General features: G+C 45.1%; 1 long non-coding RNA gene across 1 annotated transcript; it reads right to left on the reverse strand.

The window, feature by feature from the left end:
• Positions 1 to 378: 378 nt before the first annotated feature.
• Positions 379 to 7,229, reverse strand: LOC137146076 (uncharacterized). Its single transcript, XR_010917830.1, has 3 exons — positions 7,093 to 7,229; positions 6,337 to 6,401; positions 379 to 1,147 (listed from the first exon to the last, which is right to left on the reverse strand). It is a non-coding gene; the product is annotated as an uncharacterized lncRNA (long non-coding RNA).
• Positions 7,230 to 8,323: the final 1,094 nt, after the last annotated feature.

Genomic DNA, 8,323 nt, shown 5'->3' on the forward strand with positions numbered 1-8,323 from the left:
ATTATCTCGTCTGTGTGACACCGGCCATAGAACATCCCCGAAACAATTCCTCTTTGAACTAGAGCAGATCTTTTAGAAAATAGAAATCCAAACTTGATTTTAAAATTGCCTGTAATGGAGACTCCACCACAGCCCTTGGTAACCGGTTCCAAGGGTCAATTAACCTCGCAGTTAAAATTTTACACCTTGTTTCCAGTCTGAATTTGTCTAGCTTCAACTTCCACTTGGCGAGGACGCCCCTGGAGCAGGCACTGTGTAAATGGAGTATGGTAGTAGCGGTCATAGTCACATAGTAACAGACAGCTACTGCCCCGGAAAGTTTCCAGTCTAAACAGGAAAGACAGATAAAGGGAAAGAGGCAGAGAGAAATGAGGTGACTTTCTCAAGGTCATAGGCACAACTGGAACTAGAGTCCAGGTCTCTTGACTCCCAGTCCTCACCCTAACCACTAGAACATGCTACCTCAATATAAAGGCAGAGGTGAACAGTGAAGGTTGCTCAGGGCAGGCATTGCTTACTGCTAATTTGTATTGAATCAGACACAGTCGCCTTCTTTCCTTGCTGCTGTAAACTACCTCTGATGTATCAGTCCTGCCTATCTAGTTTTGGATGCCACCGGCCCCCAGCCTAAGGCTGAGCAACCTCCAATGCACTCTTCCTCCAGGTCAGGTCCTGAGGATGGTGGAGTGAGTGTGTGAGGAACTTCCCCATTTCCTACTTGGGCTGGGACTGTGCTGTGCACAAAGAGGACCTCCGTCTCCAGGGCTGTTAGGATGACATCTTCTGCCAGTGCCAATGAAATACATTTCAACACAAACGTTCCCCCTCTGATGTTTCCACTGAGGCAGACCACCCCTAAACTGAGACTACATTTCACGCTGATCAGTAGCAGGAATCAAATGGCAATGGACCTGTTACTATTCCTAGCTCCAGCTGTGCAACACCAGTTAGACGCAGGCTTGCTTTCCTTTTAATGTCTCTCAGATGCTTATGATTATTACATCTGAACAAACCTACAACCATCAAACAGCGGCATTTGTTCCTCCTTCATCTCCTGTGACCACGGCTGCAGCGGTGGCACCGTTTAGAGCTGATTTCTAATAGCTTCATTACAGCCTTTTGTTGATTGAAGGCAGCGACATGCTGGCTGAGATAAATAGGGGGAAATGTGGTTTGTTAGCGATAACTAGAACTGTCTGTCAGATAAAAGACTATTGAATCGAATAGATAGCAAGATCGATTCTGCAGTTCTCTATAGGAACCTCTAATCACGCTCTGATTTTAAAAAATTGCACATATTGCATGAAGAAGGGAGGTAAAAAAACCCCTAAATTTAAAGGGCTAATTCTGGGATTTCTACCGAAAAAATAATATACCGAAAAAAAATACTCTCTCTTCCAACTCTTATGAGAAATTGTGGTCATGTAAGGGAACATGGTCTTTGTATGTGCTTAATGAAGGCTTATCAAAACTCAGGAACATCACCTATAGAACTGAATATTACATTGAATATTAAACCAATAGTGTGTTGTAGGAATGACTCAACAAACAAACAAACCCTTTCTATAGGGTGTGAAAGAAACTTCTCCTTTGCACAGCATTTTAAACTAGACTATGGAGTTTAATAGGGAATTGTATGCCTGCTTATACAACTATATAGGTTGGCTGAAATGACCTGTTGAATAGTGACTCACTATGAAAGTCTGCAGGGCAGATCCATAATGGAGAGGATTTACCATAGTGTAACAGGCTAGCAAAGCAACTACATTAAAAAACTGGAAAAGGGACGTGGGTCAAGAGTGGAAAATATGGATGAATCCTGCACGTGTGCTGAGGAGGTTGTTGGGTTTCTGGCCAGTCTCTCCAGCCCAGGAAGGATTCAACACCAAAACCCAGAGTCTGTTCTGGCCCTTCCTTTACAAGATAACATCAAAACAAAGCTATTTCCCAGACCTAAGCTGGCTACAGGGACCCAGAGATGCTGGCTTTTGCCATTGTCTTTCCCATCCCTCCACAGCCTGCCATGGTGGCCACGCTGCTTCCTGTAGCTCTCCTCCAACTGAGGTCCCTCATCTCTTCATAGGTCTCACCTGATCCTTCCACACTGGGGCTGACGACTGAAGAGGGATGGCTGGCCCCAGGACCATAGTCTCTTCAAGAGACAAACCACCCTGTTACGGGGGCCATCAAAAGGCTAGCAAGAACTTGTGGGGACTGTCTCTCTCCCCCAGCTGGTTGTGTCTATAGCTGGTTGACTAAAATGGAAACAATCATTTTGGGGTGAAATTGTTTTGCAATTCACCACCCTTTCCCCCCCTCCCCACTAAATTTTGTTTTGAAAATTTGCAAGATTTTGAACAGCTTCCTGGTTGGTTGACAGCCATGGACAAAACATTTGTTAGTTGTTTCCCAGCTTTCCCCCCTGATTTATTTTTCTCCTAATTTTGAAATTTTACTGAAAGTTTTCAAAATCCAGCCCCATTTTGACCAGTTTTAGCTGTGCCTATCATGGCCCATTCGCCTGTCAAGTCTCTAGCACCGGCCAATGCTGAAAGAGACCACCCTTCACACATATAGGAGCTAATCCTGCGCCCGTTGAAGTCACTGGAAAAATGCCCATCGTGTACTAACGGATGGTGCAATACTGCTTGAGTTTTGCAAGAGGAGTCCTTAATCCTGTCAGGTTTGCCCCTTGAAGTATCAGAATGATTGCTGATAGATGCTGGCCTTAAAAACAACTTTGTTGTCCAGAACCAGTATTTGGGAGGACGCTTGAAACACCTATAGACGATCTTTCCCTTCTGCCCCTTTTCCAAAAGCCTCAAGGGGTTTTTAACCATCCTACCATAGTGGGCTATTTTACTTGTCCAGTGCTTTATTTAATGCATTACTTATTTTGTGGCAACCCACCACCCCACACCTTTCTCTTGGCCCACGGGGAATAAGACAGATGGAGTCCTAAGCAGCTGATGCCCATCAGGCTCATGTGCAAAGGTCTTATAAGAATCCACTCCTTAGTTCTAGCCACTAGACAACACTGCCTCCTAGACCGCAAAAGCGGCTGTGGTGTGAGAATGGCTGGCTTGGGAATATTTGCATTCTGGAAGGCGCCCTTTCTGAAGGTGTGGTAACCAAATGAGGCTTAGCTGTAGAGCAGCTCAGACTTCTCTTTCATCTTATGCATAGTTTAGCACATTACACCTTAGACTTAAAATCTTTAGCTGGCAGTGAAACTTTTTTTTGGATCATGGGGCTTTAAAGGATTATTCCGAGTCATTACGCTAAAGTATTAATATCCACATTGTGCTTCTTAAATGATTCAGGTAAAGAGGCAGCGTAGCATCTGCACCTGTGACATCTGGTAGGCAGGCGCAAGAACTCTTCCTTTCATCTCGAGCCTGGAGTTTAAGAGAAAAAACGTGCTCCTATGTTAAAATTTCAGTCATTCTGAAATCTTTTCACACTCTCTCTTGAGGGGTCAATTAAGGCATCTCTGTCTCTTTCCTGCCGCCCTGGCAAAAAAAGATCTTCCGTTCCTCTTGTTTTGATTAACTATGTTGTTATAAACAGACGATGCAGCACAAGTGAGGGAATCTAATCTGCTTTCTCCCTTTGCTGAGGTCCTTGTAAATGAGTCAATTAATTTGAACCAGGCCCTCCCTGTGCTTGAAAAGGTGCAAAGCCGGCACAACTCTTGAATCCTGCTGAGGTCTCAGGATGGGGAACGCAATCAAATACCACCCCCTCCCCCAGAGCCCTTCTCCCCTTGCAAAGGGTATTAGAATCCGGCAGATATCCCCATTTTAAGAGATTTCCCTGGTTTCTTATTTCCATGTAAATGATGTTCCGAAGCTGGCATTTAAATTTTTATGAAGTGCCTGCATTATTATCTTAATAAATCCTTGTTTGGTTTGCTGAATGCAGCCCCATTGATGTTAAGAGTTTATATGAAAATTAAAATGGCAGTATATCTTCTCAATCAGACAAAGGTATAGATAAAAAGAAACAAATGTCAGCTGGAAATGGAGTTTTGCTGCAAGGGGCTCTTCTCCAAAAGCTGTCTTAAAAGGTTAATTTGGGGGCTACTGGCACTCAAAGGAAGAGCAGAATCATACCTTATCATTAGGAAAAAACGAAGGCTGGATCGCACTGCTGTGTTTTGCATCTCATCCCTGTTGAATTATTTATACCCGAAAATGAGTTGCATAATTATCGCCTCATAAAAGTTAAGCTGATTTCATATTTCACAGGTGAACAGCCGAGGCTGGGCCCATCATATCTTTGATCTGGCCTGTCCTTTAAGGTACACTAATTTACAGGCTTAATTGGTGGTGGATTTATTAGGTGACAAGGGAGTGTTGATTCGTTCATTTTTTATTCAGAACAGCTTTGGGCTTGCAAAAGCAAGACGTTTCCTGGGTGAATTTTTTTCTCATCCAGATCCTGGCTTCAAAGCAAGGGGGCTCGTTTGATGTGCTCTTCAAAGGAACGCTAAAGGAAGCATTTGAAAGGGCAGAAAGCAAAATTGAGCTTGACCTGTTGGAATGTTCTAGTGAGAGGCCCCATGGTTTAGTGGATAGGCCACCCGAGTGACTCCAAACTGCATGGCTTGCCTTTGCTCCCAGCTTCAGTAACTCAGTCAGAGGCTAGGGGTCTATTCCAGGAGTGGGTGGGTGTGGTTCTGTGGCCTGCATTGTGCAGGACGTCAGACTAGATGATCATGATGGCCCCTTCTGACCTTGGTTCCTAGATGTATGATCTTGCATTTCACTGGATTCAAACACATGTTGGGCAAATGAGCCCAGTTTACCATGCAATCCTGACCTGTTCTTATCTTATCAACAGACTCCACCAATGTTAGTGTCACCTGCAAAATTCACTAGCAATGATTTTATATTTTTTTTCCAGATCGCTGATATTCATGGCAGGTTGGCAGGGACAGAAGCTGTCAGACCCCTTCTATCACTGGCCTGACACTGGCGGTGAGATGTAGTCCCAGCGCTGAGGTGGGGGGAAGCATGGCATTGAAACCCACCAATCTTGGCATAGGCGGTGGGAGGCCCCTGCTAACGGGGTGTGATGACAGCTCATCCATTCACAAGGGTTTGTTATGATCAGCCAGCCTGACCTCCTGCAGAACACAGGCTGTGGAATTTTTTAACAGGCCAGTGCACACGAGAAAGTGCCTGCTTGCAATCTGCAAGGAAAACGCCAGTTATGAAATCATTACCTGGAATAAGACAAAGCGAGTCCTTGCAGAGGCAGGAATGGGGGAGGTAGAAATGGGGGAAAGAAAAATCGGAGATCTAAAACGTCGAAATGTTTGTCTCGTCTCAAGGCTGATCTGTGTGTGCGGGGCACTCTCCATTTACCGTACCTCTTAAAGCACTATTGCAAACTAACAGTACTTAATGGCTTTTCACTGAGGCCTCCTATACGTCTTGCCGTGCCACGTATTTATCAGGATGCCGGTGTTGCTGTTAACAGGAACGTGACAAACTTGAGATGACTCACCCACTGAATGAGTGGAAACAAGGCCATCAAGACAAAATGCTCGTCGGGGCGGGGGGTCAGGGATGGCTGCATGTCTGAAGGATGTCAATGCCAGTTGGTTCAACACAGTGCCCCCGGTAGGAAGACCTGTGCCAGCCCCCAGTACCCTCCCCCTTCCAACCTGAGGGTGCACAAACTTTGCAACACAAAGGAATGTGCTGGGAACTTGTTGGCAGCCTGTAAACCTGGAACTGACTTCTAAATACAATTGCAATAGAGACTGGCCAGCAATCTAGATTAGATAACCGTATTTCATTGTCATCTGCACGGTGAAGATTTCAACTGACGCAAACCAACCAGGTGATTATAGTTAATGCTTCTTTGTGCTGCTGAAAAGTGGCGTGACCCCATTGACTTAAATGGAGCTACAGCCATTGACACCAGCTGAAAAAGGGGCCTGTCGTTTTATTCTTGCATATGCAGGCAAGTTCTGCTTGCCCCAGCCCAGAAAATCTGGCCACAGCCCTAGTCCACAACCTGACTTGCTCTCTTAAGATTCTCCTTCGAATTTGTATTACAAGAAGAACAATCCTACCATTTATGGCCCCCTATATTATTACAACTGACTCCACACATTACGCCTCATGGAATTATTTGTGGGGGGGTGGAGAGGGAGTGGGGTGCAGGCAGGGGAGGCAGGCGGAAGAATTCTAGTGTGCACCCAGCTATCCTAAGGGAACAAGATTTGGGGTCTAATGGGTCCTAATACTTTTTGCAACCAGTTTCTAACTTTTGATCCCTTTGCAAGTTTGCTGTTGAGGGTCTTTGAATAACCTCACTCACCATATTGAGCCTGTTCCAGGGACTCCATCTCTTCTAATTAGTTTCCTTTAATCCTACAAAAAGCACTGGGGGGAAAAACGGGATTGAAAGAACAAAACAGGTAAAGCACAGCAGAAAGCAATTGTGATCGTCCAGTTTAAGCTCTTGCTTTCCCCATTTTCTGATGCTCAGGGTTTGAAAACGATTCTTTTCTGTGAGCTACAGAAACTTTTTATATGATTTTTTTTTCTACCAAGGAATCCCAGCTCCCCCTGTCTCAGTCCACTATGCCTGCAAGCAAATGTGATCCAAGGTAGAGAGGGCTTTGAAAGAAAGGATGTATCAGTGTGCTGAATAAAGCTGTTGAAAGGGAGGACAAAAGGAGATCCTGGAGCCTGCAGGGGAACAGCTCCATTCAAATGTCAAAGGGGAAAGTGATATTGATTAAAGGGACCGATCCCTTGTGATGCCGAGCAGTTACAGTTTAATTGACTACAGTGGGTGTTGGGACGGGTTAGACCAGAGGTCCTCAAACTTTTTTTCTGGGATCCCCTTTGAAAATATTTCAGGCTGTGATGCCCCTGCAAAAATTGACAACCCTCACCCCTCATGCCATGCCACCCTTACATCTGTGCTGCTGCTGGGGGCGCGCTGCTCCAGAGCACCCAGCCAGCAGCCACTGCTCTCTGGCCACCCAGCTCTGAATGGCTCTGGCTGACAGCCGCAGCCACAGCATGTGCGGGGGCTGACAGCTCGCACCCCCCCCCCCATAATTACCTCACGACCCCTTGAGGGGTCCCGACCCCAAGTTGGAGAATCCCTGGGTTAGACCATCAGACAGCTCTTGGGTAGTTGCATCGGAGAATTCACCTTCAGGGTCAGAGAGGAGGAGTTTAATAGCTTCACCAGGAGGATAGCTTTTACAGAGAGAATTCCCTTCCTGTGCACACAGATGGCAACCAGCATCAATTATGTTCCTAGCATATTTTGCAAATGCAGAAATCAATTCTGGATATTTGATGGCTTTAATTACATTGCTGGTGCATCTGGGGAGGTGATTATTAGGCTCAGGGATGTTTCTTTCATAGAATCATACAAATGTAGGACTGGCAGGGATCTCATTAGGTTATCTAGTCCAGTACCCTGCACTGAGCCAGGACTGAGTATTAGCTAGACCATCCCTGACAGGTGTTTGTCTAACCTGTTCTTAAAAAACTACAATGACAATGATTCTACAACCTCCCTGGGTCATTGGTTTCTGTGTTTAACTACCCTAAAAGTTAGGAAATTTTTCCTAATGTCAAACCTAAATCTCCCTTGCTGCAATTTAAGCCTATTACTTCTTGTCTTGCCCCAATGTCCCGTCCTTTCCTCCCAGGAAGGTTTTATTTCCCTGCTCTGCATGGCAGAATTTTTCATAGAAGGTGGTAACAGGTCATTGCAGCCCTTAGGTGATGAGCAATAACTCTCAGCCTGGTGTCTCCCAGTCCTTTCCACACAGACTCAATAGCTGATTTGTCTTAATGACTCAATTGTCAGCAGCATATAGATTTTACAGGGCAGCAAGGAGGAGTATATTCTTTATGGGAGAGGAGAAGCTATGGCTTCTGGTACATCTAAATTATTGCATTTACAGTCTGATCTCAAGCCCATTGAAATCAAGGCCCCCAGTGCTTAGATGCAGTCATACTGGATATTCTAGAAGTAAGTAACACTAGCAAAGTGTGTTGTATCCCTTTCCAGTGTGGTCTACATAGGGGATAAAAGCCTACTAATGCTAATTGCTATCAGATCTACTCCGTCAGTTCAAGTGTAAAGGCTTGTTGTGCACTGGAGCTGACTGTCTTGGGTTCAGACTGTGCTGATGAAGCAGCATGGGGATTATTACAACCACCAGAGACAGATAGAGTTTAATTAAATGGAGGGGGAGATTAGAATTGCTGTCAAAATCTATTCATATAACGGAGGCTGACCTAAATTTCCTGTACAAGTAAAAATATCTGCAATA

This window comes from Emydura macquarii, unplaced genomic scaffold, assembly GCF_026122565.2.
Source record: "Emydura macquarii macquarii isolate MOO-44397 ecotype Brisbane River unplaced genomic scaffold, CSIRO-AGI_Emac_v2 contig_3692, whole genome shotgun sequence".
NCBI classification, from domain to species: Eukaryota; Metazoa; Chordata; order Testudines; family Chelidae; genus Emydura; species Emydura macquarii.